The sequence below is a fragment of the Hemicordylus capensis genome, chromosome 2 (genome assembly GCF_027244095.1).
Source record: "Hemicordylus capensis ecotype Gifberg chromosome 2, rHemCap1.1.pri, whole genome shotgun sequence".
In the NCBI taxonomy this organism is placed as follows: Eukaryota; Metazoa; Chordata; class Lepidosauria; order Squamata; family Cordylidae; genus Hemicordylus; species Hemicordylus capensis.
The window spans coordinates 60,356,621-60,381,554 of NC_069658.1; the positions used below are offsets into that span (position 1 = coordinate 60,356,621).

Below are 24,934 nucleotides of genomic sequence, written 5' to 3' on the forward strand. Positions count from 1 at the left end.
GATAACACGCAGAATCTGCCCATGGTTACCATGTTTGTTTCTGCCGACAAATGCTGTAATGTGGGCAATTGATAGGTGAGGCTTCTGGACACATCAGCACAGGAGTGGGGTTTCAGGGCACACTTCTGGGGTGCTGTAGAGCAGGGATTCTCAACATTGGGTCTCCAGATGTTATTGGACTTCAACTCCCATAATCCCCAACCAAAGGCCACTGGGGCTAGGGATTATGGGAGCTGAAGTCAAATAACATCTGGTGACCCAACGTTGAGAATCTCTGCTGTAGAGTAGAACAGCACCTCCTAATGGCGCAGCGGGAAAATGACTTGCCTAGCAAGCCAGAGGTTGCCAGTTTGAATCCCTGCTGGTATGTTTCCCAGACTATGAGAAACACCTATATCAGGCAGCAGCAATATAGGAAGATGCTGGAAGGCATAATCTCATACTGTGTGGGAGATGGCAATGGTAAACCTCTCCTGTATTCTACCAAAGACAACCACAGGACTCTGTGGGTGCCAGGAGTCGACACCAACTCGACGGCGCACTTTACTTTACCTTTAGAGTAGAACAGCATCCCTGCTTTTAAAAAAAATTCTGAAGAATGCCTGTGCCTGCTGAAGAAAGCATTAGTTGGGACATTAAAATAACTTGAATAATATAAACAGTTTCTTGTTCACTGCAAGAAGATGAAGAACCAAGGGCCCTACAGAACAGAGCAAAAATTTCTTTCTGGCTCTGTTACGCAGCAGCCAGCTGTGTCTGCAAGACAAGTAAAGCACCATCCTATCCTGAAATCAAGTCTCAATGGTAGCGAATGGAAAAGAAGACGAGGCCCACTGAGTGACTGACATCGGCCAGGGGTTCTCAAACATGGGTCATCAGATGTTGTACTATAGCTCCCATCATTGTGTCTGGGGATGATGGGTGCTGTAGTACAACATTTGGGGACCCAAGTTTTAGAAGCCCTGACATAGGCTTTGCTTCTTCCTATAAAATTAGGTGCCTTTAGGCAAACCACTAAGGTCATTCATACAACAACCTTTACGATGGGCGGGAAGGGATGGGGGGAAAGGCAGGATTGAACTTCTCTTCCCCCCAGATGATCTTCCTTCTGTGGGATGCACCCACCTGAACCGTGCTGCTCCCAGCAGTGTGGTGTTCCAGAGGCTGGGTGAACACAGCCTGGCCTCCAGATATCTCTCCATGCACTGCGTGAAGAGCATGGTGCATTGAGGGATTCCCCTGCAAGCCAGGTGCTCTAGGCCAGGGATTCTCAACGTTGGGTCACCAGATGTTATTTGACTTCAGCTCCCATAATCCCCAGCCCCAGTGGCTTTTGGCTGGGGATTATGGGAGTTGAAGTCCAATAATATCTGGGGACCCCACGTTGAGAATCCTTGTTCTAGGCACCCGGCTCTGTTTCTGCTTGGGCGGCCTGCACGACTGGGAACCCAGGGAGAAGGGTGCACTTGTACCCTTTTACCTGGGTTAAAAGCCCATGGGAACCTCCCAGCCTACCTGGCAGGCAGCTTCGGCCTCAATCCTGGTGCTTCACATGGGCAGCCCTAACGAGGTTAGGCTGTACAAGCCTGGGTAGGGCTGCTCATGTGAACAGCCTTACTGTCTCTCAACATCAGACCCCACCCCCCAATTTAGTAATATGGAGACTGACCGATTTCATGTGTTGTTGTTCAGGTTATAATAATAAGGCATCAAGGCAGCCTTCTGGCTCCGCTGCAACCCCAACATGGAACATTTCAACTCCATTAGACGGCGCATCATGTCAGCCACATATGTAATGTGGATAGAAAATTCAAAGAGCTATATAAATCCTATGTTAAGTAACCTGTGAAGCAGCCCTTAGGCGTGTTTCAGGATAAGCGAGGGGGAAATGGACACCAGATCTTCTGCTCATCAACTATCCCAGATAACAAGTATAATCCTATTCATACGTTATGAATGATATCAACTATCATTCGTTATGATATCAACTATCCCAGATAACAAGTATTCTATAATCCTATTCATACGTTCATACACATGTGCAACCCGCGTACAGTGAACACACATTCAGATTTGTAGGTGTGTACACTTATTCACACGTTATGTTGAATGCATGTACATGAATACACTTTGTATCTGTATCCTGTATGTCAGGGGGCTTGTACCCAGGTTCACTTTTAAAATGAATGCACACAATCATCCACACAAAAACAAATATGTATGTACAGACCCTTGAAGGCACATACAACATAGTGTTTGCATAGGGCTTACATGGACTTCTATGGATATATTTATTGTGGAAATACATGCAGTTCCTAATGGAGTGCTACATGTTCATGCTATACTCAAAATACCTTAATCACTGGGGCACTTTCTCTGGGGATACAAGTCTGTGGACGTTTAGATGGGAGAAAGCCCTACTGAGGAAATGACTTGATTATCAAGCCAGAGGTTGCCAGTTCAAATCCCCCCTGATATGGGAAACACCTAAGGGAAACATACTATGGGAACCACCTATATCGGGAAGCAGCGATATAGAAAGATGCTGAAAGGCATCATCTCAAACTGCACGGGAGATGGCAATGGTAAACCCCTCCTGTACTCTACCAAAGACAACCACAGGGCTCTATGGTCACCAGGAGTCGACACCCACTCGACTGAATACTTTACCTTTAAGCCCCACTGAATACAGTGGGAGCTCCTTCTGCATAAACACACATGAGACTGTGTTGAAAGTTCAGATCCTTGGGGCTTGCAATTAGAATATTCTTTCCAAATGCCATATTTTTCAACGGCTTGTTATACCACTGAGGTTGAATTCTCTTTCCCAGGAGGTTTCTCACACAGCCTTGGGGTATCTGAAGAGCGAATCTGCTTCTCAGCAGATGTGAGGCATTTTAATTCGAGGGATTAGATGGGCCATTCACATAGATATCTGCACCTCCATCAACACCTTTGGAGAAAGCAGAAGCCCTGGAGTTTTTTTTTCAAAAGCTGCTAGGTAAAAAAACAACAAAGCCCTGTCTGTCCTGGTCCCTGATAGCCTGCAGGGGAGGTCGTGTTAAATCCAGTGACTGGCATACTCCCATCAGGAATGGATTGGGGGGGAGGGATAGCCTTGTCTGTAAAATCGCCTGGGCCCATTGGTTAGCCAATTCCCTTATTATTTTTACATTGCATTTGAAATATCTCCGATCTTTCAAGATTTATAGCTTAAGCTTGCATATTTTCCATTGTACGTGTTTACTGAGAAGTGAGGCCCACTTGCTTGGAAGTTACTATAAGGCTGCAGCCTTAAGCACTGGGGTACAGTGCCCCTGCCACACACACACATCAGCATTGATTGGGATTCTTCGGAACCGCAGTTATGGCTTTAAGAGCTTTCCATCTGGCACTTTTTCTTCAATGTACTAAACTGTAAATTAAACATGGAAATGCACGGGGGGAAAGTGACTGTCTGTCCCCACCTCACCCCTCCGCCCAATTGTTGTTTATAATCTTAATTCCCTATTACAATCCCCCCCCCCCGCTAATTTGGCAGTTCATTGCCTGTTTTTCTGGAATGGATCTTGAATGAACAGCCCTCTGATTAGTTTACTTCCTTGTTTGCGCATAAGGATAATTAATTATACAATTACAACATTGGGATCGGTGCTTACTAGCAATCTGATTGCCAATGATTTGTTTACTCTAATTACTAGTATAAATGCTAAGAATAAATAATTAAAAAGAAAACCAGATTCATTATTTGGGCAGTGTTCTTAAAAGAATTAGGAGACTAAGTAAGTAGTAACTGAGGCCAGATGATCAGTCCCATCCCAATAAACATGATCTGAAACATATGAGATAAAGTCTAGTGTGCGGATAGGCAACATATGGTTTCCAGAATGCACATAGCTGTCAAGCTACTTCTTAGAAGTCTACGTGTTTTTTCCTAGAATTCTAAAAGCAGTTTCCAACTGCACAGCAATCATATTCCCCTACAATGAAAGTGTGAAGAGCAGACATGCATCCCTAGCATTTGTGGACGCTTGCCAGGGAAACCTGATTGACTGCAACTCCCCAAAGCATGCCCACTACATGTTTAAGAACTCATCCCTGTGCTTTAAAATGTATACGTTTATAGTGAGAAACACCAATCTACTTTCAGTGTAGCTAAGCCAGCTGCAGCAAAAACAGTTGTCATGAAAAATGTGAAGTGTGCCTAATCCCACAGAATTATTTTATTTATTTGTTTGTTTGTTTGTTTATCACATTTTTATATTCCCCCAAACGCGAGTTCTTTGGGCAGTTTACAAGACAATAAAAACCAATAAAAAGATCAACACATTAAAATTTAAAGTGTTAAAACTATTAAAACACAATTAAAACACAGTTAAAACAATGTATAATTAAAAGCCTGGGTGAACAAATGGTTCTTGACTGCTTTTTTAAAAGTTGTAAGAGATGGGAAGGCTCTTATTTCAGCAGGAAGTGTGTTCCAAAGCCTTGGGGCAACAATGGAGAAGGCTCGTGCCTGAGTTGTCACCAGAGATGCCGGTGGCAACTGCAGACAAACCTCTCCAGATGATCTCAATGGGCGGTGTGGTTCATAGCAAAAAAGGCATTGTCTTAAATACCCAGGGCCCAAGCTGTTTAGAGCTTTATAGGTTATAACCCAAACCTTGTACTTTGCCCAGAAACTTATTGGCAGCCAGTGTAGATCTTTTAAGATGGGAGTGATATGGTCTCTCCGAGATGACCCAGATACTAAACTGGCTGCTGCATTCTGGAACAACCGCAGTTTCCGGACTATGTACAAAGGCAGCCCCACATAGAGCACATTGCAGTAATCAAGTCTGGAGGTGACCAGCAGATGTACTACTGTTCTGAGGTCATTTATCTCAAGAAATGGACGCAGCTGGCGTATCAGCTGAAGCTGATAAAAGGCACCTCTGGCCACTGCCTCAACCTGGGACACCAGGGAGAGTTTTGTGTCCAGAAGCTCTCCCAGACTGTGTACTTGTTCCTTCTGGGGAATTGTGACACCATCCAGAAGTGTGACCCCCACCCAGCCAGAACGGGCAATTAATGGGTCAATCACACTTTGCTCAGCATTTGATTGTGGCTGCTATCTGCTTCATCAGGGTTTCCCAGCCTTGGGCCCCCAGATGTTCTTGGACTACAACTCCCATCATCCCCAATCACAATGGCCTTCAGCACACATTATTTTTACGGTTGAGCAAAAACAATTTCAAGGGCTTGATTTTCAGTGTGAAAGTGGTATGGGAGGAATCCTCCTTCCTATGCACTGTGGTCTCCATCAGGATCAAGGGCCCTGTGGCTAATATTTGTGAAGGTTAAACTATGAAGATGCATCTAGCATCCCCATTATCACATATAGTGTGACCCTTAGATACAAACTAATTCTTGTAGTTCAGCCTTGCTTGTGTATGTTATGGAAGCAGTGCGATCATGATCGGGACTATATTGCACTGCTTTCTCAATAAAAATTGTGCCCTCCAGCATAATATTGGCCCCAGAAGGGAAGTTACAATTCATAGCAATGAAAGCTTCCCTTTCAGGGCTAACAGCCGCTTCAGGTGTGTGATTTTCATCAGAAATTAAATACAGCAGGAAAGGGTTAAATGTCCCCATGTCTCTGATCTTGACTGCCTCCAACTTGAACACAGGCCGCCTATGCCCTCCCTACACTACTGGTGCCATACCTGAATACTGTAGAATTTGCTACAATATTTCATGTCAAGCTTTTGTAGCACATTTTTGAAAAATGTTCAAACATTTTCTTTCCCCCCTCCTATCTGTTCCTTTAAGGAAATTATTTCATAAAATTTATAAAATGTGCAGTACTTTATTTATTTAAGCTCACTAAGTTAGGGAGGTCAAATGAAAGGAAGGAAAGCGTTCGTTTTCAAGATCAGAACGAATACATTCATAAACATCAAGTTTTAATCAGAAGGCTGTCAAAGACATAAAACAAGAAGCCATGTACATCTGGAGGTGAGACATGCCCTGCAGAGATTGTATTGATTTTCAGATGATTTTAAAATGGATGAAAAATAGCATATGCTCACAATGTCCACTGATATTTCAAACAAGTAATTATATGACCCTGGTCTTGTACAATGTTGAGTTAATCTAAATCAGGGATAGCTAACTTCGGTATTCAGATATGACTTAATGGAGGAGTAGAATACCTCAAAATATGCCACTTGTTCAGAAAACACAGAAATTACAAGCAGCAGTCAAGTTGCTGGTTCCATTAAAATTCATGTTGAACTAAAACAAATGGGAAAATGAAAATGCGTGAAAACAATAACAAAATGAATTTATTTTAGAATTCTAAGTTTGTACCTGTTGTGCCCCTTGTACAATTGAATATGGAATGAGAATCCTTTGTCCTAATTCTGAATTGTGCAGGTACCTTAAGGAATAGTATACCTTAAGGAATAGTAGAAGACCTGAAAATGTATGCTATTTCCTTAAGGAATAGTAGAAGACCTGAAAATGTATGCCAATTGGATGGAAAACATAAAAGTTACAAAGTGGATTTCTGTCATTAAAATCAATGAAATCTTATACTAATGTGTCACTTTTTAATTGCCCATAAAACAGGTTCTTTGTATCCAAACTCTCGTAAATTTGGCCAATATGATATCCTACAATCCCTGAAATCTCATGCAATTTGGTTGGAAAAACCCAAAGTTACAAGCATCAATGGCATGGGGTTCCACTGAAATCAATGTTAAATTAAAACAAATGAGAAAATGAAAATGATTGAAAACAATAACAAAATGAATCAAATGATAAACAGAATGCATGAAAATGAATTAAATTAAGATGGATGAAATGAAAATTTTTCTATTGCACATGATTTATCAGTTTTATGAGTATTTCATAAGGAAACATTTATCATTTCTAACTAGATCTTCTAATTGTATTTACCTGTACTTCTAAAGGAAAAGAAACAAAATAGGCATATAAGAATATAACTTGTGGAATGTGAATCAAATTGTTTTAACTATTGCTAGAAGTATTGGCCCCATCTGCATGTAATAGTAAATGGCAGATAGATGAACCTAAGGTTAATTTTTGTAACCGTGAATCACATCACAGACATTCATCCAACTGTATCCCGGCAACCTCTGGTTTCAGGGTAGAGGAGCCACTCCCTCTTCCTAGTATCCCAAGTCCTCATCCCAGCAAATTCCGTAGCATTTGTGTCACCAGACTGTGGGACAAGGCATCGGAATGTCTGCAGGGCGGCAGTCATTGACCATGATCTTCAAGGGGGCATGCCGAGCATGATTGTGCCTTTTCAGAATGGACTGCCCACCTCAGCAAGGAAAGGGCGTTTAAATCCTTTTAAATGGCATGCAAGCCCTTTTTCAGACAGCAATTGCACCGCTGCCCTTGAAAGAGCCCCAGACTACAATTTCTGGCAACAGGGGGCAGGGAAGGGGAGAAGGGATGCGAACGAGCATTATTTTTCTGTTACTCTGGAAAGAGATCATGAGGATTTTGTAGGAGGGAATATGTATATGAGGTCTGGTCCACTGTGACCAAGGATGCTCTTGCGATGGCAGACCTTGGCAAAACACCCAAGCAAATTCCTGCCCCTGTGCTGCCCAGGTATTAGCCCTCTCATGTGAGGGCCAGTCCGCGGGGGAGGACCGGGCTCCAAGACCTTCAGTCCTCTATCGGACTGCACTCTCATGAGTTAGGCCATCCAAATCAAGGGGACACTACTGGTGTCCCCCCCCCGCCCCGTTCTCTTTGGTAAATAATAGAACTTGTACACTATGACTCCCTCCTCTCCAGGCAACCCTATCATACTCCCAAGGAGTAGTGGCTGCTCTATGTGACTGAGCAATACCAGGCGGCCAGACTAGGGAACAACTGAGACCGGAGATAGATCTTTACTCACATTTCAAATTTCTCAGGTTTGGACTGGCGTTGTGGCATATTTAGATTGGCCTTCACGGGGAATCATGGAAGAGGGGACCCCCAATTATCAGTGATTGCAGGAAAGTATGTTTGCCATACTGGGTAAAAACAAACATGGATGTGGGACAATGGATAACTGGACTGGCAGAGGATCTGCTTGGAATGCATCTTCACGGCAGCCGGCAAAACAGGGAAAGGTGTTACTGGGGTACCTGTCCCCGTGGTTTGCTTGTGTCAAGCAACCAGGCTGGGTGGCATCTACTGTCCGGCCCGCATGCGTGTCTCCATGGCCTTTCACTCTCATTAAAGAGCAGTCTGCTCTGGAGCAGCATCAGCATCTGAAGGGTGGTATAGAAATGAATTAATCATCATCATCATCATCATCATCATCACCACCACCACCACCACCACACAGGAGGAATCTCTTGTGTGACTGGAGGCAATACTGCTCCTGCTGGATGGCTCTTCTTATAAGCAATGCTAAAGACTGCATGCTTTTACCCAAGAGGAAGGGGCTGGGTCCCCCTTCCCCAACTTTATTGTACAAAAAATAGAGCAGTACCATTCAGGAATTCCTGGATGGGGCTGCCTTTTAAAGATGACCCCAGGCAGTGCTGCCTTGCCATATGTTATCTTTGCAACATTCTCATGTTTGCCCAGTTTATGATGCCACTGCAATTGCATGTGCTTGTGAATATACTACTTTATCAATTTATGTTTGTGAACAAAACACATAGTGCCCATCTTGCCACCCTGTCCCCTTTCTCTTCTGGTTGCCAGAGTGGGGAACAAGAGACACAGTGGGAAGCAGGCATCCCCTAATGTGACTTTCTTCTTTGACAGGTTTGGAAGCTTGGGATGGGACAAGGCAACATCCTTGTTGCCGAGCAATGGCTTGAGGAGCATGGAGACATGGGGTGGGGCAAATGTTTGGAGAGGAGACCATCGAGAAAGACAGCAGGCCCAATGTGGGTGCGTTCCTGGGCAGGTCTGGGCCACCCTCTCTATGATTTCAGTTCCAGATACAGCATCAAACCATAGTTATGGAAACACCTGCATTCGAAATTAATGCTGCCACCTTCAAACTTTAGGTTGAGCAGCAAAGCTCACTGCAAACTGAAAGTGTACATTGGAGTTTGGAGAGGGTAACCGCAGGTGGCTTTTGCTGTGAAATGTTAATGGCACTGCTCCTAGAGAACTGGCAAATACAGCTACAGCACCAGCTACATTTCTCTCGTCCAGGGTAGGCAAGAAGGCAAAAGGCAGGAGTGGGAATCCAGGGACCAGGCAGGAGTCTGGGAACCAGGAAAAATCCAAAGGGGATCTGATATCGGGAGACCAGGATCTTGTAGCCAGGAGTGCTGTGCAGACTGGGCTAGGAAAAAGGGCTGATCTGGAGACGACAAGCAAGTGCAAGTCAAGGCAAGGCAAGATGGAGGTGCCTATGCCAAGATGTAATGACAGGCAGTTGGTGAATCCGAGGAAGAGACACGTGGATTGATTGTGTCTTGACTACATATAGCTAAAATCTTGCATGGGGCATTATGCTGATCACACCGTTCTGAAAAGGTAGACAAAATGGACAAAGCACAGGCACATCTTTGTCCTCTTTGAGTTTGCTGAGTGTACTTCCGGGGCTGAGAGAGATTCCTGCCTGCAACCTTGGAGAAGCCACTGCCAGTCTGTAAAGACAATACTGAGCTAGATAGACCAATGGTCTGACTCAGTATATGACAGCTTCCTATGTTCCTAAGTCTGAGAGACTTGTGTAGGTCTAAACAAAATGGGTGCATCAGGATTTATCTCGTGTCTTTTTAGAACACCTTGGGAGTGACTAGGAATGTTAACAAGCTAGCTTCCCATGCCCTGAGCCAGCCATTAACATGTTTGTTAGCAGGGGTGATGACCTACCACAAGATGTGGTGACAGCCAACAACTTGGATGGCTTTAAGAGGGGTTTGGATAACTTCATGGAAGAGAGGTCTATCATCAGCTACTAGTCAGAGGGCTATAGGCCACCTCCAGCCTCAAAGGCAGGATGCCTCTGAGTACCAGTTGCAGGGGAGTAACAGCAGGAGAAAGTGCATGCCCTCAACTCCTGCCTGTAGGCTTCCAGTGGCATCTGGTGGGCCACTGTGTGAAACAGGATGCTGGACTAGATGGGCCTTGGGCCTGATCCAGCAGGGCTGTTCTGATGTTCTTATCTTTCAATCTATTAAACCATCTATAAAGACTTCTATATGAAAGATGTCATATTAAGATATTATATTTACTGATTATATCACACCATTTGCACAGCAGTATCTGGTTGTTCCCCCCCACACACACACAAACACTATTTTGCTTTGTGTTCTAAGATACTGTCCTCTTTTTTGTTGGTTTAGAGTTGATGACTTGACCTGATCTAATATGCCAACACAGGGAGAATACTTGGCTAATTCTCGAAAAGAATAGCACTTGATTAACTCATGTCTATTCTGGCATCCCCACTTGAAAGCAATCAAGGGGGCAAGCACAGGGAGGTTCTCCTGCTGTCCTGAATTAAACTTGACCTGAGAGCCACCAGTTCTCAGGCTACACGCCAAGTGACATACCCTATGAATTAGCTCATGCAAACCTATTAGAAATCTTATGATCCCATGGAATCTGAACAGCAAAATGTGGGAACTACCAGCCAGTAGCCCCAAAACAGGTATAGGGGTGCTCCTGGGAGTCCCCCCAACGGCTCTCTCAGTAACAGAAACAGCCGTTTCACACATTCAGACATACACAAATTCCAACCTCTGCCCCATTCAACTCTGATTTGGGGTTATGTGCATGTGGGGCCATTGTGATGTAGATGTAGTCTTGGTCCTGGACTGGGGAGTCTTGGTCCTGGACTGGAGATGTTAAGTCCTTGCTCAGCTGTGAGAGTCTTTGGGTCTCTTTGGACAAGTAACTATATCAATCTCAGGATTGCTGTGAAAATAATTCCATGTATGTTGCCTTGAGGTCCTTGTAAGAAGGGTGAGATACAAATATAATTAATAAAATATAAGAGAGTCTCAATATATCTTGTCAGTCTGTCTTACACTGTTTATGATTCCCTTTCCCCCTGCTAACTGGGCAAAGAGGCACCTTTTACCGTGGTGATTCTCTTTATTTAGCAGGGGGAGAGTAACTGGCCCTATCCACCCCCAGCACAGTACTTCCAGTGACTGTTGCTGGTGTGTTTCTTATGTTTCTTTTTAGAATGTGAGCCCTTTGGGGACAGGGAGCCATCTTATTTGTTATTTCTCTTTGTAAACCACCCTGAGCCATTTTTGGAAGGGCGGTATAGAAATCGAATTATTATTATTATCATTATCATTATCATTATCATTATCATTATCATTAAATATGAAGTCACCTGAAGCACATTGCAAAAATGAAAGGAAATAATCCAGAAGAGGAAGGAACCTTTGAGGGTTTCAAAATTCTCCAGAAGTAAACGTAAGAAGAACCCTACCGGTTAATTTTAATCACACAACCATTGGGGAAATGTTTAACCACACAACAATTTGTTTCCATCCCACCAATGTTGATTGAAGCTTGCAGCTAATAAAACTGCATCTTATTAGATACATAATGCTTAACTGCTAGGCCTGTGCTTCGGTGGTGTTGAAGCCAAAGAAGCCAAGACTATTGTGCCAGTATTGCACAGAGGTGGCTACTCACAGCACAAACAACTCCGCACAGTATTGAGTACTTCTGCTGTGGGGTGTGTGTGTGGGGTGGGTCTCCTTTACAGGGAGCAGAGCCCCATACTGCCATCATGTTGGTTGGTGTGGTGCACAGTGGGAGGTGTGCAGAGGCAGTGGTGGGAGGGGTAGTCCCTCCAAGCACTTTTTCCCCATGGAAAAATACTACCTTTCCAAGCCCCTTCTGCCCCCAAAGCCTATGGTACTGTGGAGAGATGGCTGTGCTGTGAACAGCTGAAGCTAAGCAGGGTCAAGCCTGGTTAGTACTTGGATGGGAGACTACCTGGGAATATCGCCTGCTGTAGGCTTTTTTATTTTATTTTTTTAGAAGAGGAGAGCTGCTGGTCTTGTGGTAGCAAGCATGACTTGTCCCCTTAGCTAAGCAGGGTCTGCCCTGGTTTCATATGAATGGGAGACTAAAAGTGTGAGCACTGTAAGATATTCCCCTCAGGGCATGGAGCTGCTCTGGGAAGAGCAGAAGGTTTCAAGTTCCCTCCCTGGCTCCTCCAAGATACGTCTGAGAGAGATTCCTGCCTGCAACCTTGCAGAAGCTGCTGCCAGTCTGTGAAGACAATATTGAGCTAGATAGACCAATGGTCTGACTCAGTATATGGCAGCTTCCTGTGTTCCTATGTGTGGTACTGACAAGATAGTGCCGATTATTTGGCTTTGGCATCTCTGAAACACAGGCCTATTAATTGCCCCCTCCTACACCTGAAAATGCAGGACACAGTAAGTACTACTACTATTACTACCACCAGCATTTATATATCGCTTTTCAACCATAGTTCTCAGAGGGAAAAATTTTTAAAATAAAATAAAATAATAAGATGGTTCCCTGTCGCCAAAGGGCTCTCAGTCTAAAAGAAACATAAGGTGGACACCAGCTACAGCCAATGGAAAGGTGCTGTGCTGAGGTTGGATAGGGCCTGTCATTCTCCCCTTGCTAAGTATAAGAGAATCGTCACTTTCAAAGGTGCCTTTTTGCTCAGTTCTCAGGGTTGAATTAGAGGGTTTGAACAGGGTCCACAGTATGAACGATGAACCACAATTCATAGGCTGAACTATGAACAACATTTTAAAAAATATTACACGAGTAAAACTGCTTCTCAGCAATGCTGGGTACACTTCTGCCTCCCTGTGCTGTAAGGTACTTGTTACAAAGCATGAGAGAGCGTTCCCAGTTGTGGGCTGTAGCTTCAGCCTCTCCTCCCGTTTTACCACCTATGACAAATCCTGTGTACTCAGGATCAGATGTCCGGGTATAAGATGTTCACAACACTGTCAATATTTATGTGTATTTATTTTTACATTTATATCCCACTCTTCCTCCAAGAATCCTCACAACAGTTCTCTGGGGTAAGTTAAGGCTGAGAGAGAAGTGACTGGCCCAGAATCACCCCGTGAGTTTCATGGGCTGAACGGGGATTTGAACTTGAGTTTTCCTAGTCCTGGCCCAGCACTCTGACCACTACACCATGCTGGCCTTTGAGTAAAGTGTTATAGTAATTTTTTTCTTGTTGCCCACACCTAAGGACTAGATCCTTGGGGTTGACTAAGGTGGCATGATGATGTGATTGTTGCACTGCAGTCTTTAAACCAATTTTAATATTGCCCAATTTGAAGGCATTTGCTGTGGTGTTCATAGGAAGGAACATAGGAAGCTGCTTTATACCAAGTTGGACTATTGGTCCAGTACCATCTACACTGACTGGTAGCAGCTCTAATCCCATCCCTGCAGATGTTGCAGGCTCTTTGGAACGTGTATTAGGAATGGAGGGAAACTGAACAGAAAAACTGAATACAGCTAATCAACCACCTCCACAACTTTTGCCAAGTACTCATCTTGGGTCATAGCTTCTGAATGGTCTCTGCTTGGTGCATGGAAGGGACAGGGCCTTTTTATGTGTGGCACGCAGGGGGAAGATGAGAGAAGGGGACAGACAGAGGGCCTGCTTCTGTCTGCCCCCTTCTTTCCACTCCTTCAGAAGGTAGGTCTAGGCCATTCTGTTTATAAGCACTTTTGACTTTTCTTTATGTTGTATTCAGGTTATTGTAGGCGGCACTTTATTTTGGCTCTATGTTGTTTTAATCTCCCCCCTCCCCACTAAAAAGTAAATGCATGGTTCTAGGTGGTGTGAAACCTTTATGCTTAGTGCAGCATCAATTTTAATGTTGTTCGCCACCTTGGGTGACGCCTAGAGGAAGAATATTAATACGATGAATATTTATACACTGCTTATTAATAGTTATATACGACAAAGAGGGGCACAATGTAAGTTTCTTTTAAAATAAATAAGTACAATAAATCATTTTGGATTTGTGTCTGAGTGAAACTGTTTGTGTTTCCATTGTGGTAAAGCTGAGTTTGTTTCTTCTGCATATATTCAAAGTGCTTAGTAGTAGAGTAGTGCTTAGTAGGAGAGCTGGCATGAATTGTCTCCTTTGCTAAGCAGAGTCCACCCTGGTTTGCATTGGAATGGGATACTGCATGTGAGCACTGTGAGAAAGTCCCCTTAGGGGATGGGGCCACTCTGGGAAGAGCATCTGCATGCAGAAGGTTCCAAGTTCCCTCCCTGGAATCTCCAAGATAGGCTGAGAGAGACTCCTGCCTGCAACCTTGGAGAAGCTGCTGCCAGTCTGTGTAGACAATATTGAGCTAGATGGACCAATGGTCTGACTCAGTATATGGGAGCTTCCTATGTTCCTATGTACTATCCAGTCCAATGCTGGATCCATGTCGGTTCTTTTAATGAAGGCATTCCAACTTCATCTGGTATGTCTCTGCCTAGAAATGAGCTTTAAAAGGCCTGGTTACTTAACGTTGCAGGCAAAATATAGACATAGGGATCAGGGGGACTTTATGCTGCTGAACAAGATGCAGAAGCTCTTCAACAAAGCCCTAAGTTATGTGCTTTCTTAAAGAGAAATACATTGCTCCAAACAAACGCATGCATGCACACTGTGTGGAAGCTGCTGTTTTGCTTTTCTTTCCTGTCAGAGTTACTAAGAAGCTGCGAGAAGCCGTGTCCTTTGTGGTATCTGGATGATTGCTATAACCAGCTGTTTCCAGCTATCCTGACAGTAGACAGATATATTAGGACTGAGATGACTCAGAGAAAAAAGAGAGAGAGAGAGAGACCAGCGCAGAAACAGGTTTGAGTAAACATGACTTGGCTTCTGTCAGTAAGCCCTCACGAAACACCATTACACAGCATGTTGACCGAGCATATAAATTCCCTCTTGCTATGTATAGAAGGTGACTTTTCAGAGACTTGGAGACAGCACCTAAAACCATGGCTGCCCATATACAGGTTCATATTTATGTCCTGCCAAAGGCAGAACACAGTTTTGTAGTGCCTGGGCGTGCGGGGGGATGGCTGAAATTAGTTCCCAGCTGTACAACTAGCACTTCTACAAGAAATGTCCATATGGTTGTTAGGGACACTTGCTGGATAGTGCTTAGGACATTACAGGTGATGAGTAGTACACTTACCAGCTTCCTATAGTCAGAGAAGTTTAACAAGTTTTCCTTCTGCAATTATCTTTAGTGCTATGGCAAAGGATACGTGCCTATCCACTCGTTCACATCAGCTTACATGTAGCCTTTTAAAAAGAAAACACTCCCTCGTGACAATGCTCTGTCATTTCAAGGACCTTGACTAGACCAGTGAAACTGATGGGACTAGAAAGGCTAGTGACTGCCACCGCTTCATTGGCATGCATGGAACTAGGAGAAACAGCTGGAATCAGGAAAACAGAGCAGGCCTTGAGCCCTTTCTCATGATCCAGGGAGAGGGCTGGATCATGAGGATCAGCTCGTCTTCCCTGCAGACGATTCTCCGAGAGTTGCTGGGCACACTAATCATGTGCCCAGACAGTCCACAGCTACCACAGGCAGAGTGGAGGTGCAAGGGTTGGGACGTGAGTGCGCGGTGCATTGACCCCCGCCCCCCAGATCAAGAGTCCACTCCCTAAGCGGAGCCCTCTGCTACCAGCGGTTCTCACAGGCAGCTAAGCCCAGGCTTAGCTGCTCTAGCCCAGTCTTGGCTGCTTATGAGAACAGCCTCCTTGTGTTCCCACAGCCAGGCACCTTCCCTCCCTGTTTCTGCCCTAATCAGACATTATGTTCAACACTCATTCAATAGCAGTATTCACATGTTATATTCAACACTCTTACAACAAGTGTACAGTGTACATAAGTACAGATTGGTACATACAGTGGGTACAATTATTCACATGTTATGTTGAACACTGGTACAGCATCTCTACCATACATCTGAGGGACCTGTCCCAGCTTCACTTTTAAAATGAATGCGGGTGCAGTCATTCATACCAAAACCTGTACCTGTGTAGAGACATCTGTACACCAGTACAACATAATGTCTGAATACAACTAATAAGTGTACCATGTACTCAGACACAGATGTGTACACTGGTATAGTTATTTACATGCTAGAACACAGATATAGCAGTATACTTCCTATCTTTACCATGCATTTGAAGAGCCTGCCTGTACACGCCTTTCATTTTTAAAATGAATGCAGGTACAGTCATTCACACAAAAACATGTATAAGTGTACCGACATCTCTACACTCATACAACATGATGTTGGAATAAGGCTGCTTTGTTTATACAATGCTAAATCAATTTAATACTGGCTCAGCGCTACTTCACAATAGTGCTAAAGGGAAATTCATACTCAGTGCTCTACAGAAGTTAGTGTCTGCATAGATCTCCTCTCTCTTTCTCTGCTTGCTTCTTTGTTTTAACCTGGCTCAACAGAATCTGCACTCGTGGCGACCTATGGCCAGCTGAGGATAGGACACTTCTTTGTCAGAATCAGGATCACAAGCCCCAAAGACCAACAGGCATTGAGCAAAGAAGATTGCCCAAGTGTCTAGAACACAGGAACATAGGAAGCTGCCATGTGCCAAATCAGAGCATTGGTCCATCTAGCTCTGTATTGTCTACACCAGTGATTCTCAAACTTGGGTCCTCAGGTGTTATTGGACTTCAGCTCCCATAATCCCCAACCAAAGGCCACTGAGGCTGGGGATTATGGGAGTTGAAGTCCAATAACACCTGAGGACCCAAGTTTGAGAATCCCTGGTCTACACAGCAGCTTTTCCAAGGTTACAGGCAGGAGTCTCTCTCAGCCCTATCTTAGAGAAGCCAGGGAGGAAACTTGGAACCTTCTGCTTTTCCCATAGCAGCTCGATCCCCCTAAGCGGAATATCTTACAGTGCTCATGCATGCAGTCTCCTATTCCTATGCAACCAGGGCAGACCCTGCTTAGTGAAGGGTTCAAGTCATGCTTGCTACCACAATACCAGCTCTGCTTGCAGTATTCAAACGAATGTCAAAATAAAACTATCCATGTCCACACACCTATGGTTTCCCCGTTTCCAACCCCACTGCCCCCTATTAAATTCTTTAGAGCTAGCCAGTCAAACAGTCTTGAAGGATCACCTTCTTAAACAACTTGATTTATTCCCATTAATCAATCAGAAGGTTTCAACCTGGATGACTAAAGCTCCCAGAGGAAGGTGGTGCTCCCACATTATTCATGATGGATCTAGCACCCCATTGCATTATAATTGTGATTCCCCACTTAAGTATTTGAAGAGTTCCTCCCACATTTTATTGAACTCTCCCCACCCAATCGTCCCAAAGGTGTTTTTCCTCTCCCCTGTCCCCCACAAAAATTAAGTGAGGAGTTATTCCTCAAACTTTCTCTCTGCCTGCATTCTTGTAGTTTCTCACAGTTTCTTCACAACATACACACTTGTAAACATACGTTCACAAAAATATCCCCATTGCTCTAAATAAAACTGGCTCTGCATAGATGGTTCTGAATCTCTCATACCTTGGAGATGTGTTAGGGCAAAACAATATGGATATTACTTGAATGTCAGTTATTGTCTTTAATGGGAAATCTTGTGATGGGTCAGAAGGACTCTGTTCTTGTATTTAGAAATCATTAAATGGATTTAATTGGTACATTCTCTGTTCAGTTGGGCTGCAATTCAGCAATGCCAAAACAACTGAATGAGAGCCAGTTTAGGCCCTTTGTCTGCTTCAGGCTGCCTGTCCAGAATAAGTGGATAATATTAGGTCAGAAGTTACTTCATTCACAGCCGAGTACTAATAGCCTGTGCACACCACTGAAAATATGGAATGTTTTACTCAGGGCATGCCTGCCTGTGGGCTGATCGACCATGAATTTGGGGTGAAGAAGGACCATCTCCTTTCTTGAAGAAGGAGATCTCCTTTCCCTCCACCCATAGGCGGATTACAGCAGAGTCAATAGAGGTAATTGACTATGGCGGCAAATCCAGGAGAAGCGGCACAAATCTCGGGGCAGGGGAATGTTTTTATTTTTTAAAACAAACTTGTTTTAGCTTTTAAAACTACCGCTGCTGCATGGTGGCGGTGAGAGATTATCTTCTTTTGCCACCCCCACCGCCACAGCAAGGAGGGTAGTGGGAGTGGCGAGAGGGAAAGACGTCCCAACATTTTTCTTTAAATGCCACTGCAGTGGCAGGATGGATGAGGCCGGGTGGGGTACAGTGCCAGCGAGACAGGAGATGAAGGGAAAATCCCCCTGGTCCTTTTACATTAAAACGTGCTGTACAGTGGTGGAATCGGGTAGCAGGCAGAAGCGAGGGTTGTATGTTGGCGGGGGGAAGTCTCCCATTTACCTTAAAGCAGCGTCCTGTTGCTGCATGCTGAGGCATGTGAACAAACAATGAGGGAGAGCTCCTTCCACTTCCAGTTCCCCTCCTTCCTCCCAAATGAGTGCATGCCCCCTTAGGGGATGGAGCCTCTCTGGGAAGAGCAGAAGGTTTCAAATTCCCTCCCTGGCTTCTCCAAGATAGGGCTGAGAGAGATTCCTGCCTGCTACCTTGGGGAATCCACTGCCAGTCTGTGAAGACAATGCTGAGCTAGATGGACCAATGGTCTGACTCAGTATATGGCAGCTTCCTATGTTCCTATGTTTTACATGCAGATGCTTGATGACAGGAATTGCCCAGAATCCTTTTACTTAAGAAGAACTAAATACCATGATGAAGAAATAATTTGGGTAGCTTTTCTTGGAAAACGATGGCATTGCTTCTCCTGCTTGTATGCTTTATGATTCACCTCCATAAAACGTCTTTCAGTTCCAAAACGTCCAGAGGCTTCACTTAATAGGATATATAGTGTTGGATGTGGTATTGGAAACTATGTCACAAAAATTGCTATTTAAAGTTCATTAGCTTAAAAGAAAAATCAAAGGTCTGCTTGGAAAATAATGGAAAAAAGATTTTAAAGGTGGAAAATCAGCCTTCAAAAGCCCTGCTATATAATTTCAAAGGGTGAGGTCAATGATGAAATATGGTCATTAGGCCTATCTTCAAACACTGCATGACCTAGAAGATTAATTTTAGGATACTTGGAATTTATTCTTTAGTTCCAAGACCCAGAACTGCACATCAGCTGAAAAATAACTCAAGACCCACACTTTGGCAATTTTCTGTGGTCCATAATTCCATGACTGCAGTAAAGCTCAGCATTCATTCTGATATATCAGTGTTTAAGGAAGCTACAGTGTCATACCATGTGTGCATTTTTCTCCTCCCATTTAAAATAGGTGTGAAGTTGAAATGGTATTTGAACTTTAAACATATAATTGTGCCCTGAACATGATGCTATCTTAATGTTTGATGGATTTATCACATTACAATTAACAATCTTATGTGCTTAGCATCTGTATATCTCTGGGATCATCTCTCTCTCGGCCAGTTGTATTCTGTCCTGTGAAGTCTGTGAGTTGGCCCTCCTTAGTGTCCCAGGCCCTGGTGTAGTGTGTAGTGCCTGGGCCCATAGCAGGGCCTTCTCTGTGGCCACCCCTCTTCTTTGGAATACCACCCCCCCATTTGTTCAGCCCCCTCCTTAGAGGCTTTCAAGGCCCTTCTCAAGACCTACATTTTTTGCCAGGCTTTTGCCCTTTGATTTTTTAAAATCATTGCTATTGCTATTGTTCACTGCCTAGAGTCTTTGGAGGAGGTGGTATACAAGAAATTGTTTATAAATGAATGGATGGATGGATGAATGAATGAATGAATAAATCTCACTAATGAGCAAACTTACACACAAGCAGAATGCTGCATGAGCAAATGACACTAAATTCAGTCAATAATAATTCTTTTTCTCAGAGGATAAGAACATCAGAACAGCCCTGCTGGATCAGGCACAAAGCCCATCTTGTCCAGCATCCTGTTTCACACAGTGGCCCACCAGATGCCTCTGGGGAGCCCACAGGCAAGAGGTATGTGCATGCCCTCTTTCCTGCTGTTGCTCCCCTGCAACTGGTATTGAGAGGCATTGTGCCTCTGAGGCTGGAGGTGGCCCACAGCCACCAGACTAGTAGCCATTACTAGTCTGTCCACCTGTCCACCATGAATCTGTCTAAGCCCCTTTTAAAGCCATCCAAGCTGGTGGCCATCACCACATCCCATGGCAAAGAACTCCACAGATTCGTGAAAAAGTACTTCTTCTTGTCAGTCCTAAATTTCCCAACCTTCAGTTTCATGGGGTGACCCCTGGTTCTAGTGTTGTTAGAGATGGAGAAAAAATTATCTCTGTCCACATGCATAACTTTATACGCTTCTATCATGTCTCCCCTTAGTTGCCTCTTTTCCAAGATAAAGAGCCCCAGATGTCTAGCCTCATAAAGCAGGTGCTCCAGGCCCATGATCATTTTGGTTGCCCTCTTCTGCACCTTTTCCAGTCTTACAATATCCTTCTTTAGATATGGTAACCAAAGCTGTACGCAGTACTCCAGATGTGGCTGCACCATAGATTTATATAAGGGCATTATAATATTAGCATTTTATTTTCAATCCCTTCCTATATGATATGAGCCCCAGACCCTGGGACAATGTTTCCATAAGGAATATATGTATGGAAAGACTAGCAGTATGGGGTTTGAAGTAGCATAGATACACATAGACCTGAGCACTTTTCCAGGTGAATACCTATGAATGATAACAAAGTTTTTTTCTTTGATTATGTTAGATTATGCTTAGGATTTTGAGATGTCTTTGCATGCTTTTTCCCATGCCTGCTTTCTACCCATAGTGTAATGTGCTAGTATTTCTTTTTTGTTCATATTTTTAAATTTCCATATAGCTTAAATTAGTAAACACACTTATATTTGCAAATATAATTATACTTTGAATAAGAAGTATAACTGAATAAATTATACTTTATTCAATTATATATTGAAGAATATATAGAGGCTATTCTAACATGCACCCTAACCCAGGCTAGGGAAGCCCAGCCTGGATTAGGCTGGGGGTGAGAACCAACAGGATCAGGCCTGACCCAGCAGGGCAGCCCTGCTTTTAAACCCAACTCTTAGCCGGGGTTAAGGGCTCAAGTGAGCCTTTAACCTAGGCTTCAGGATTGTGTGTCCTCTGCAGCTATTTTCAGCTCCAACAACAGAGATGGGCGCCTAGAGCTGGAATCCCCAATGCATTGCGAATGTTGCACAGTGTATTGTGGGATAGCCAGAGGCCGGGGCACATTGTCCAGGCTTCCAGAGCTCTGTGTTGTGGCATGCAGTGTGGATCATCTGGGAGCATGGTCCACGCTCCCAGAAATATTACAGACAACATCTGGGGGGAAGGTGAGTTCCGAATACCGAAAATGAAAAGGGTAGTCACCGAATACAGATATAGATATATCACACAAAACACAGTACCTAATAAATAAAGAAGTATATTTTGATATCAAAGACAATAGAATGTATAACAGATTCCTGAACAAAATAGAAAACAATATGTAATTACATAAAGAACAAAATGCAAGGATATACAGATGGATAATGGAGTATTAAGATATAAGAATGTACACATAAAGACTCACAGCACTATTGCGAAGTTTTGGATACTTCTTCAGTTCACTCTTCAAATAATTTCAATTAGGATCTTAAAGTGAAAATATAGAATGCTATAACAACTAAAATACCACAAATAGAAATACAGAGAAATCAAAAATCCTTGCATCCGCTCTCTCTTTGCTGTCTATTCCAAGGAGCAGGACTCAGTGCTTCTATACATTTTCGTTGGTCTGATGCTAAGAGACACAATTGATGTGTTAGAGGTGAGTTCCACCAGCCTTCCTCCCTGCCTGCCACCTGCCACCCCACCTAATTGTGTGAATGATCTCTTCAGAATATGAATAAAAGTTCTGTACTACAACATATAAAACAAAAGCAAGATATCTTTAGAATTAGGCTGATCTTGCCAATATTTATCCCTCACCCCCAATTAATCATAAAAGTATTGCTTTTCTAGCTGTAGAACATGTTTGTATTTCAGGCTGATTTCACTCACTTTTGATGAAACCATTCTCCTGGAAGGATTAACAAAAGAGCGCATTGCCCACCAGGTGTGCTAACTGCTATCAGCCTCTTAAATGTCTAAATGGAGCCACACATCTCAGCGGTAGACAGAACAAATCTGATGACATCACAAAGATACCTGTGACAGTGTTGTCAATTTCTCTATACACTACTGCATTGATATGAACAAGCTGCCAGAAACAACTTGCACAATATGCACTTAAGTGATACTGCACAATCTGTAAGTAAGCAAAAACAAGGAAGTGATACTTGTCAGTGTCTAGTTTGTTTACCAGAGCCATTTGCTTATCAGCTATTTATTTGAATACCTGAAATGATTTAGCCCTCTCTCCACTTTCACTCTTTCCTTTCAGAGAAACCTGATCTTGGAAAAGAGAAAGATCAGCTGTGAATACTATTGAACAGCCAAGTCTACAAAAGCCAACGTCCAAAGAAGACATATGACTCTGGCTGTAGAGACACAGTGAGACATTTTCCCTGCCATCTGGCTGGTGTGTAATCTACTGTCATCACCACTTTCAATGTAAGTCATAGAAGAGCAGGGCGGTGACCTTTTGGGCAGCCATTTCCCAAAACAAGTGTTTTGCCCCAAGGTGAAGATGTGCTTTTACCTCTCTGATGTGGCAAGCACTAGTCTACTCAGAAAACCACAATGAAATACTTTTACAGATTCAGATTCTATTTTCTCTTTCAGCTATGGATTATGTTGAGTAATAAGGCCTCTCCAGCCACTATACAAAAGGTGCTCGGCTCAAGCAGACCATCTAAACGGGGCCAGAAGTCCCACCTCCACCCCGACCTCTCCAGTCATCCCTGCCAGTGCTCTGCTCATGGTTAGGGTGGGGTTTGCCTCTTCAGATGCCATTCTGTGAGCGGGGTGCTGACAGGGAAGACCAACAGGGCTGGGGTGGGTCTTCTGGCCTCATTTTAGATGCTGTATTAGAGCAAAGTGCCTTTTGTATAATGTCTGATTAGGCCTATATAGATCACCAAAAGTGAAATGTTTTCATGCCTCTAATGAAAGAGCATAGCTGAATCAGTTCAGTCTACAATAATGAACAAGCAGCTCTAAAAAGATACCAAGGCTTGTCTGGGTATGTCACTGTCCTTGCAAACTCTTTGGCCTTCTTGAGTGACATTGAGGCCTGACAGCTGGCATTTGTTGCCTTTCAACGTCATATGCCAGCATGGTAAACAGTTACTTGCTCTTCAATATAATTTCCTTGTATTACACAAATGGATTTCTCCAAATGCAGAGTTTCTCAAACTTGGGTCCCCAGATGTTGTTGGATTACAAACACCATTGTGGCAGGGCATGATGGGAGTTGTAGTCCAAGAACATCTGAAGATCCAAGTCTGAGAAACCCTGTCTTAATTCTGTTATTTTTCTCCCCTAGCTAGATTACTTAATTGTCATTTACCTCTTTTGTACTTTCATTTGTTGGCATTTACTGGGTGCCTTCTAAACTTTAAGGCTAATATACTTCACAGGGACGTTTGTTCCTCTGGTGTCAACAATTTACATTAGATCAGTGCCGACAAAAAAGGAAAAAAAACCTGTTTTGTTTTAGTCTTTTGGTAAAATTCCGAGCATCCTCAAATAATCCCATAATAATGTTTTGATACCACTTATTAAATGTCACCATATTTAGAAAGATCTATGAGCCAGAGAAACAAAACATGTTCTTATAAGGTTAAAAAATACAACACTGTGTCTGAGTCCAGAAAGTCCTTGTTTGAACTTGCAAGAATTCTGTGTCACTAATAAACAAACGGGAATCGAATAATGAGGCTACTGTTCTTCCAGTGCCAGCATCTTATATCTGTTGGAAATGTTATGATGCTTATGGATGAATAACCAGAGCACCTGCAGGTGAGCGGGGAGGTACGGCCAGACTCGGGGTAACCTGCAGATATGCCAGTTTCACAAAAATCTGAGGGAAAACCCCTGAGGGGGCCAACCATCCCCCCCCCAACTGCCCCACTGTAACTCAATGGATTGCAATGTCTGCAGACTCAGAGGGCACTTGACAGGCAACTAAGTGGGTGGAGCTAATAGAACTCTGCAGTGAGTGGCGAAGCAGGGAAGGAGGGCAGCGGGGGGGCGGGGCAGGAGAGCAGGATATTTTTAAGCTTGAAGAATACTCCCTCAAGACAGTCAGAGCCCCTTCTGCTTCTGAGGGGGGAAAGTACCTACAACTACTTTGTTTTCTTACCAGCCATTTAACATTTTTGTTTTTCTGAGGGGGAAGAAGTTTGACACTTGAAGCTCTTGGTGTGGGAATGCACTCTTCAAAAGCACATAAAAACAACTGTGTGTGTCGCGGGGCGGGCGGGTCGTTGTATGTGTGCACACACACGCACACACGTACACACACACACAGTCACAATAAATTCACAAAATCCACCATTTTTCTTCACAGCAGGAATATACTGCAACATTTTGTTCTGGGTCCATACTTCTTGTTATTTACATATTGATTTGTTTTCATTTTCACAGTAACCTGCCTAGAGAGCAGGAGGTTGTTGGTTCAAATTCCCGCTGGTGTATTTCTCAGAATATGGGAAACTCCTATATCGGGCAGCAGTGATATAGAAAGGTGCTGAAAGGCATCATTTCATACTGCGTGGGAGATGGCAATGGTAATCTCCTCCTGTATTTTATCAAGAAAACCACATGGCTCTGTGGTCGCCAGGAGTCGACACCGACTTGACGGCACAACCTTTCCTTTCCTTTTTTGTTGGAGCAGAAGTAGCTTAGTCTCTTCTGAGGGAATCTGAGTGGAAAGATTTTTGCTGTACATTTCACCCTTGCATTAAAAAACAAAACAAAACCATTCTATAAACTGAGGA

The 24,934-nt window shown here is 43.6% G+C and overlaps 1 protein-coding gene across 6 annotated transcripts in view; it reads right to left on the reverse strand.

The window, feature by feature from the left end:
- The window catches only part of ARRDC3 (arrestin domain containing 3), a 124,638-nt gene that overhangs the window by 73,464 nt on the left and 26,240 nt on the right, over window positions 1–24,934 (reverse strand). For 2 of the 6 annotated variants that reach the window (XR_008315226.1, XR_008315223.1), the window contains exons 12-13: window positions 21,583–24,858; window positions 8,160–8,285 (exon numbers count right to left, since the gene is read on the reverse strand). The exons of 3 other annotated variants lie outside the window; for them this stretch is intronic. The gene's annotated coding sequence lies outside the window, so the exon portion shown is untranslated. Of the gene's footprint in view, window positions 1–8,159; window positions 8,286–21,419; window positions 24,859–24,934 lie in introns of those variants that run through there. One more of the 6 variants, XR_008315227.1, reaches the window with a different exon arrangement.